General features: G+C 32.0%; 1 long non-coding RNA gene across 1 annotated transcript; it reads right to left on the bottom strand.

Moving 5' to 3' along the window:
* Positions 1-3,101: 3,101 nt before the first annotated feature.
* Positions 3,102-5,305, bottom strand: LOC107922193 (uncharacterized). The gene is made up of 3 exons (XR_001691196.2): positions 3,899-5,305; positions 3,541-3,730; positions 3,102-3,316 (listed from the first exon to the last, which is right to left on the bottom strand). It is a non-coding gene; the product is annotated as an uncharacterized lncRNA (long non-coding RNA).
* Between the last annotated feature and the right edge of the window lie 3,744 nt (positions 5,306-9,049).

Here is a 9,049-nt window from a genome sequence, read left to right as displayed (position 1 = left end):
AAAAACAACCACTTTTCAAGGTGATCCGATCACACCTTATCAAAAAGGATTGGTGGCGACTCCCATTTTTGTTTTCATTTTTCAAAACCCAAGTCGACCCCATTTCATCAAAAAATGGTGTCAACAGCTTGGCGACTCCACTGCGGAAGTAAAAAGAGAGTCAAGCTACATGTTGATTACTTTTTTTCTTTTTGTCGAAAATCGAGAATTTGATTTAAATTTACGATCCTTTCATTGCATTTCATTCGTCTTTATTACAATCATTGTGGTTTTATAATTGTAATGTTGGTTTAAGTTTTGATATATTTCTGCATATTGCATTGCATGACCGTTGGTCACACCTTTTTAAGTGGGAGTGAAAAACTAGTCCTTCGTGAGGTTTTCACCTTCGTGCAGGATAGTAGATCGCTTTCGGGATACATCCGTACCTATGTCTTCGTGAGATTTTCATCTCCGTGCAGCCATAGGGAAATGTATTCCCCTGAACCGAACTCGGTCCGTATGAGCCTATAATGGGTAAGGATCGAGGAATCTGCTAATTCGGGTACCTTTACTTTAGAACCAACCACATATAGTGAACCTTAGGAACCCACCCTAGGTAAGAACCACTTCGAACCCTTAGTAGATACCCAAATAGGTGCTTTATTATTTCTTGCTTGTATTGAGTTTTATTTTGATACTAACTTGTTGTTTTGTTTTGACAGCATGACATTTTGACTACATGGCATTCCATTAAAAGACGTTGATTCACATTCGGTTGCTAGATAGAAAAGCCCATCATGGAAAGTGAATTTCTTGATAAAGTGGAAGATAATGCGGTTATCCGAATATGGTCAGAAAAAAACGTAACTCGAGAAAGGTGATAGTCTGACGAGGGGGTACACATCAGAATTATGAGATTTCACTAGTATCAATGTAACTCAGAATAATCTTCAAGAGTTGAAAGAAATTTGAGCTCAATGGGATGATGAAGTCAAACAGTTGTTTTGCTATAATTATGGTGATTTACCCTACTTACTCGACATCAAGGTGGATGAGCATTTATTTCGAGCTCTGGCCCAATTTTAGAATTCTGCTTATAGCTGTTTTACCTTCGGGGAGGTAGACATGGTGCCTACTGTGGAGGAGTATACAGCTTTACTTCGTTGTCCGAGAATCCAAATGGACAAAGTTTATTCTAGAGCTGCCAATGTTTTGACTTTTACAAAGAAGTTAACGAAAATCACTAGAATGAGCGAGCAATGGGTCACGGCACAAATCAAACAAAAGGGAGAAAACAGATGTATCCCTTAAAAAAGTTTGCGAGATCAGATTTTGGCACACCCTGATACGAAGAAAAGGGTCGATGTTTTTGCTTTAAGTGTCTACGGGCTGGTTATTTTTCCTAAAGCGTTAGGGCATATAGACGAAGCAATTACAGATTTGTTCGATCAACTTGATAGGAGGGTCACACCAGTCCCAGTAATTTTGGCTGAAAGATTCAGATCTTTGAGCGCGTGTCGAAGAACGGGAGAGGGAAGATTTATTGGTTGTGCACAACTCTTGTTAGTTTGGTTCCATAGCCACTTCTAGAAGGTGGATAAGGTTTCTTATCAAGTTTTCTTAAAAAATTATTCTCCTTTGAAGGAATTAGCAGCGACGTTGAGACGCGATGATATTACAGAGGAAAGATGGATGACGATCCTTCAAAACCTCAAAGATGAAGAGGTTGAATGGAGAGCTCCTTGGATGGTGCCTGACGAGATTTTGTATCGATGTGGGGACTTCAACTGGGTCCCCTTACTTGGAATTTGGGGAGCTTTCGAATTTACCCCTTTGTTCGTGTTAAGACAATATAGATCAAGAAAGTTCGGATATACCCCTTTGTTCGTGTTAAGACAATATTTATAGTGTAGGCCATACGACGTCATTTTCGGCCTAAGTTTCAGGTGCCAAAATGGCGTCGTTTTAACGTCGCCCGATTACCCGACCTGCTCCAGGCCAGGGTCCGCGTGTTTTTAAGCTAAAGGGCTAATTGCAGTTTTAGCCTTTCCGCTTTTAAATTGTTTTGCATTTAAGTTTTATTTTTATTTTTAATTTTGCCCTACAATTTATTTTGGCTCTCAATTCGACCCACCCTGAAACTATGCGTTTTGGAGGGACGGGATTATTACCCATTTGGTCCCTCCTTGTTATTCGCGCATTCAATGTGGTCCTCCCCTTTTATTTATTTTCGAATCCGCCCCAATGTTTTCATTTTTATTTCAATTTTGTCCATGTTTTTAGCTATTTTATTATTTAATTAATTATTTTAATGTTATTATCATTATCATATTATATCATTATTATTATTTATTATTTATACTTTTTAATTTTTAAATTTTGTTATATATATATACATGCGTTTTTTTATAATATATATACATGTACATATTTTTATATATTGTCTACATATACATATATATACTTATACATTCTTTATATTTTATAACTTATATGCATATCTATATATTTATGTACACACTACACCAAAACAGGCTTTTAGCAACGCTTTTTTAGGCCTTTAGTGACGCTTTTTAGCGCCGTTAAGTATTTGCGGCGCTTTGCAAAGTGCCGAAAAAAACGCCGCTAAAGACCACGACTTTTAGCGGCGCTTTCCCCACAAACGCCGCTAAAGACCAAGACCTTTAGCGGCGCTTTTCCCACAAACGCCGCTAAAGACCAAGACCTTTAGCGGCGCTTTTATCACAAACGCCGCTATAGACCATGACCTTTTGCGGCGCTTCTAGCAAAAACGCTGCTAAAAACATAAACTTTAAAAAAAATTATTTTAATCAAATAATATTTATTTTTATGATAAATATATATTATGTTTTATTTTTTAAATTTGAACTTTAAATATACTTTTTAAGGATAAATAAAAAATATTATTTAAATTATATTTTCTATAAAAATTTTAACTTTAAAACTAAATATAAAAATTAATGAATTTAGTTTTAGAATTTAAAATAATAAATTAATAACACAATTAAAATCCAAAAGTTAGAACTCAAGTTGTCGTAAATATTAAAGTAAAAATAAAAATTTAGAATCAAAACTAAAATAAACAATGGAAAGATAGCTACAGAAAACATTTATCCTCATGATAAAATCACATACACCAATGCATACAAAATAAAAACTTAATGCTACAGAAAACTTAATGCTACAAAATAAAAATTTAAGCTTCCTATACATACACCAATTTGCTGTAGTTATCCGTCGCATTTATTCCTCTCAAATCTCGCAGTCTGAACCATAAAGAAGATAACACCACCAGTGTTTGATTGCTCCAAACCTGAAAAGATTAAACTGATCATTGACTTGATTCATGCTAAGTTTATATGCTAAGAAAAGATGTTATAATTGTGTTCAGGAACACTAAGTTTAGGATTATATAATTTTCAGATTTATTCAAATGCAACTTTTAAGACAACTAATGTTAAGAACAGAAGCTGCAGTAACTTTCAAGTTTGAGTCATTTGTTAGAGATGACAAATGTAAACTGAAAGTAAATTATACCTTAAGACACGTATCAACATCTTCTAGATCACTCAAGTTCTCAGATTCAATGTATTCCACGACAAAACCAAATTATAATCTTCACTGAAAATATACAAATTTGGGCTAACTGCCCCATGATCCACGTACTGCTTTTGAACACAAAGAGCAACTGCTTGACCAAAAACTGCGGTTGCTTCTTCAGCAACACCTAAAATAATCGAACACAAAAGAACATAACTTAAATATCAATGAACATATGAGAACAAGTACTAAATGATACTAGAACAGGATCAAATGGAGAGATAAAGAGAAATATTGAGTGAATAAAAAATCAAGCCAATCTAAAACAATCTACAGAGCCCTTTAAGTGACAAACCTAATATGCTCAACTTATTTTATTCCTGACCTTTAGAAGACCCACATCAAGTTGAACGAACCTGTCATATGGAAATACATTAGTAATGTTCACACTAAATAATAATGCAAAAATCCTGGAGAGTTCAGTTTCTATTAAAAGGGACCAAAACAGTTAGTGTTCTGTTCTACTTTGCAAGTCTAAGATAATGGAGATTTCTGAATTAACCACTCAAAATCGCCAACTTTATCAACAAGTTTTATTACTTCTTCTGTATGTGGGGTAGCAAGCTCCATGAAGTAAACTGTTATCTGCCAAACCAAGTTTCTTGAAATTTATAGACCAAATATGAAACATTGTGATAAAAACAAGATAAATTAGAATAGTGTATGAATAAATGAACACCTGGATTCAACTCCTGGATTTCGTATATCACATATCCTTTAAGAAGAAACTGTTATAAAACAATCAAAAGAACAAAAACCCAGAGAGCTAAAAATGAAGAAAAATGTCGATAAAGCTCGAAAAAGAAATTAAATTCTTACATCGCATAAACAAAGAAGAAAAAGAAATTAAATTCTTACGATAAAACTCGAAAAATGTCGGTGACTTGTCCGTCGATCTCCGCATTAAATGAATTCATCTTAAAACCTTAAAGGTAACATGCTAGCTTCTCTCTCAAATTTTAATTCAATCTTCAAGCATTAAATGAATTCACATAGAACAAATGAAGGAAAATTTAAATTCTTTGTGCTACTTATTGACAACAATGACGAATCAAAGAGTCGTCATGAAACAAAAGGGGCAAACCTGGAAGTGGGGAGGGAAGGAAAGTTGTGAAAAGGGTTAAAAGCGAGGAGATTTCTCACATCAAGTTGAAAAGGGTTCTAGTTCTCCGTCTCCATCTTCAAGTGGCGTTGGTATGTAGTGCTTGCTGCTAAGCAAGGCTATTAGTTCGGCTTCTTAAAACCTAATACAGAAACACTCACAAAAATTCCAAGAATGAAAATCCCAAGAATGAAAATCCAAGTTCATGGTTCCATCAGATCTGACTACCACAAAGCTCGGCGCTTTCCTCACTGAACCAAAACAGTATTCAAAAACAATTTTTTTTAAAAAAAATCTAAAATGAAATGAAAAATGGAAAAAGAACAATGAACTGGTGAATGATCTACGAGGAGAAAAAGGAAAATTTTTTGAATCGAAAGATGGCAGCCCTTGGATTTGCACTTGTAGCGGCGGATGTAAAAATGAAATTGAAATTTATTCAAAACAAAATTGAAATAAATTAAACAAGGAAGAGTGAAATTTGTACGAGAGAAGGAGCAAGACAACTAGGCAGAGAATTTTTAAAAGTGAAATTGAGGGTTTCAAGGGGGAAATTTAGGGATGAATCCGCGCGCAAAAATTTTTTTTGTGGCGTTTTTATAAAAAACGTAGGTAATGTCTATTTTGTGGGGTTTTTTTCGAAAACACCACTAATAAATTTAACTTCTTCTATTAAAACGGCGTCATTTTGAGAAATTTTAGATTTTATTATTATTAGCGGCGCTTTTTAAAAAACGCCGCTAAAGGCACGAGCATTAGCGGCGCTTTTCAAAAAATGCCACTAAAGGCCCGAGCATTAGCGGCGCTTTTCAAAAAACGACGCTAAAGGCCTGAGTATTAGTGGCGCTTCTTTAAAAACGCCGCTAAAGGCCCGAGCATTAGCGGCGATTTTTCAAAAACGCCGCTAAATGCCCCCTAAAACTCAAAAAACGGCATCGTTGGGCTTAGGCTTTTTGCGCCGCTTTTTGAAAAATGCCGCTAATACTTATTTTTAGCGGCGTTTTCAAAAAAGCGCCGCTAATGCTTGATTTTTAGTGGCGTTTTTTGTCCAAACGCTGCTAAAAACGCCGCTAAAAGCCTGTTTTGGTGTAGTGACATATTCCATTTTCATATATATATACATACTTTTATATACCTTCTATAATTTTTATATACATGCAGATACATATACATATTTTAATGTACATACATATATATGTATGTATATGTTTACTTATATATTTATATATATTTTTTATATAATAATTTTAAAATATATACATACATATATTTTTCATATTTTCATAATTTTATGTATATACACATATATATATCTTTTATATTTTTATAGTTCTATTCATTTGCTTCGATAATTTCTTTATTTACATTTTCATTATTATTTCGAAAGAATTTTTTGATTTTATTTGCTTATGTGTATTGTTATTTTGTATGTCATTGATTTGCCCTTTTTATCTAATTTATTTTCATTGCTATTACTCGTATTATTTATGTTACACCATTGTATTCATTAACATTTTGTTACGCATACTAATATCCTTTTAAAAATTTCAAAATAAGGCAATGTTTTGCGTTAGGAAATTCGAGAAAGCGTGCCCTAATGTGCTAGGTTTCGATTTTTCTCGTTCGACCAAATAGCCAAATATCCTTTTAAAAATTTCAAAATAAGGCAATATTTTTCTTTTGGAAATTCGAGAAAACGTGCCCTAATGTGTTGGGTTTCGACTTTTCATTTGACCAAATAGCCAAATATCTTCTTAAATCTTAATCCATGTCATTCGAGTTTTTAAGGATCGTACTTTAAATCTCTTTAAAGTTTTCAATTTTCGACATTAAAACATTAACTAATCAACTAGGTACCGATTTTTGGGTGTTACGAGGGTGCTAATCCTTCCTCGTACGTAACCGACTCCCGAACCTGTTTTTCTGAATTTCTTGGACCAAAATCGTCATTTTAATAAAATTAAATCGTTTATTAAAAACAACCACTTTTTAAGGTGATCCGATCACACCTTATCAAAAAGGATTGGTGGCGACTCTCATTTTTGTTTTCATTTTTCAAAACCCAAGTCGACCCCGTTTCATCAAAAAATGGTGTCAACACTTATTATTGAGCTTATAATATATAATATATATTAGATGTTAGAATATTAATTCTATTATATATTTATCTTTTCTATTATATATATTCTAATATATATTAGTATTAGAATTGATTTATATATTTTATTAATTTATTTATCTATTTTATTTATAATATATTAGAATATTGTTTTTATATTATTGATATATTTCTATTTTATTTATTTCCTTTTTATATTATTTATCTATTCCTATTTCATTTGCATTTAGAATTTTGATTCAAAAAAGAGTAAGGAATTTTGGCAAATCAAATACCATTGTCTAATAAGGAACCTTTCGAATTTGTTGATAATTTTTTGAAAGATTTATTCGAATAGGTTTCATTAACTCCTCATTTATGTCGAGTAGACCTTATTGTTAAGAGAATTCTTAATTCATGAGTTGTAGGGAGGGACTTATGTCACCACAAACAGAGACTAAAGCAAGTGTTAGATTCAAAGCTGGTGTTAAAGTGTATAAATTGACTTATTATACTTGTAACAGCCCGATTTTGGGCCTAGTTGGAACAGTGGTTTCAGGACCAAAAATCTGACAAGGAAAAATTTATTTATTTTATTTATTTTATTATATTCTTATGGTCTACAATTTCACGGAATGATTTCGTGAAAATTTCGTTCGAAAATTTTGACGTTTGGGCACTCAATTTAGTAAAAATGACTAAATTGTAAAAAATAAAAAAGTTGAGCTCTACATGTTATAAGTGTCCAATTGTCATGAAATTTTAAATTGGAGGCCCTTAAATTAATTAGACCATTGGTTAAATTGGAGGCCTTTAAATTGTAAGTAGACCATTGGTTAAATTGGGGACAAAAATGGGCAAGAGATAAGTGAAATAGGAAATTTTTAAGTTAGGGGTATTTTGGTAATTTGGTAATTAACGTGAATTAAAAAGACAAAAAAGACAAAAAAAATCATCATCTTCTCATGGGGGCTGGCCGAATATGTCATGGAAGCCATGGCTAGGGTTTGGTTCAAGCTTTCAAGCTTCATAGTAAGTCCGTCTTTGCCCCGTTTTTAATGTTCTTTACATTTTTGAAATCCTCGTAACTCGGTTTACCTATTTTTATCGTTATTTTGAGCTAGGGTTTGTGTTTAAAAATTTACCCATGGATGATATGCATGTATTTTGATGTTTTATGGAAGAATATGAATGTTTAGAGTGCGATAATCGATTTTTACTAGGTGATTTTCGATTAAAATGCCTAAAAGGATTAATTTGTAAAAATTATAAAATATGTCACAAGTGTGAATAAGTGAGAATTGTGGACTTTTATAGTTATGAAAATGGTTCAGCTAGGCCTAAAATGTAAGGAAATTGAATAAAAATTATTTTACGAGCCTAGGGGCAAAATCATAATTTTGTGAAACTTTAGGGGTAAAAATATAATTTTTTCAAAGTATGATTTTTAGATTAAATTGAATAATGCGAGTGTTAAACAAGTTAATGTGTTATTATAAATCAAGAACGACGAGAAATTGACTTTGATCAGTGAAAAAAGAAAGTGAGAAAATGTGAAATTATGAAAGAGTACATTTAGCAACAAAATAGTTTAGACATCAACAATTGCGTGACTTTGAAAAATCACCAAAAATGGTGGAAATTGAATTAAAGGCTGAATAATATATGAAATTAAATCTGAATGAGTCTATTTTTACATAAAAGAGACATAGCAAGCAAAAGAGTTTGATATTATGAGATATTTGAATTTTAGTGAGATAGGGCTAGAATAATTTCGAAATCCTCTATTCTGACTTTGGAAAATCATTAAAAATTGTAAAAAAATAATTAAAATAAAATTTATATTTTTAGAATCCTTAATGAGTCTATTTTCAAAATAAACAAACAATAACATTATCAAATTTTTTTACTATGAAATAATTAATTTTTAGTGAAGAAGAGTCAGAACTGTCGAGCAATGAAATAGGGGAAACTTTAAAGAATAAATTGTACTTATTGGATAAGCCAAAAATTCTGAAAATTTTATGTTAAAAATATATGTGAGTCTAGTTTTGGATAAAATTAACGGATCTTAATTTGGAGCTCATAATCTTGAGATATAACTAAATTAGAGACTCTGACTCAGATAGATAGTTTGAATTTACATACAAGAAAATAGTGAAAGTATGGATAATGTTATTTAAGTGTGTTATACACATTAAGGATGTGGAATGGAGAGTAGGAGAAGGAAAATTGGAAAATATATG

This window comes from Gossypium hirsutum, chromosome D01 (genome assembly GCF_007990345.1).
Source record: "Gossypium hirsutum isolate 1008001.06 chromosome D01, Gossypium_hirsutum_v2.1, whole genome shotgun sequence".
In the NCBI taxonomy this organism is placed as follows: Eukaryota; Viridiplantae; Streptophyta; class Magnoliopsida; order Malvales; family Malvaceae; genus Gossypium; species Gossypium hirsutum.
Note: the sequence above shows the minus strand (reverse complement) of the source record. Positions and strands in the feature narration are given on the sequence as shown.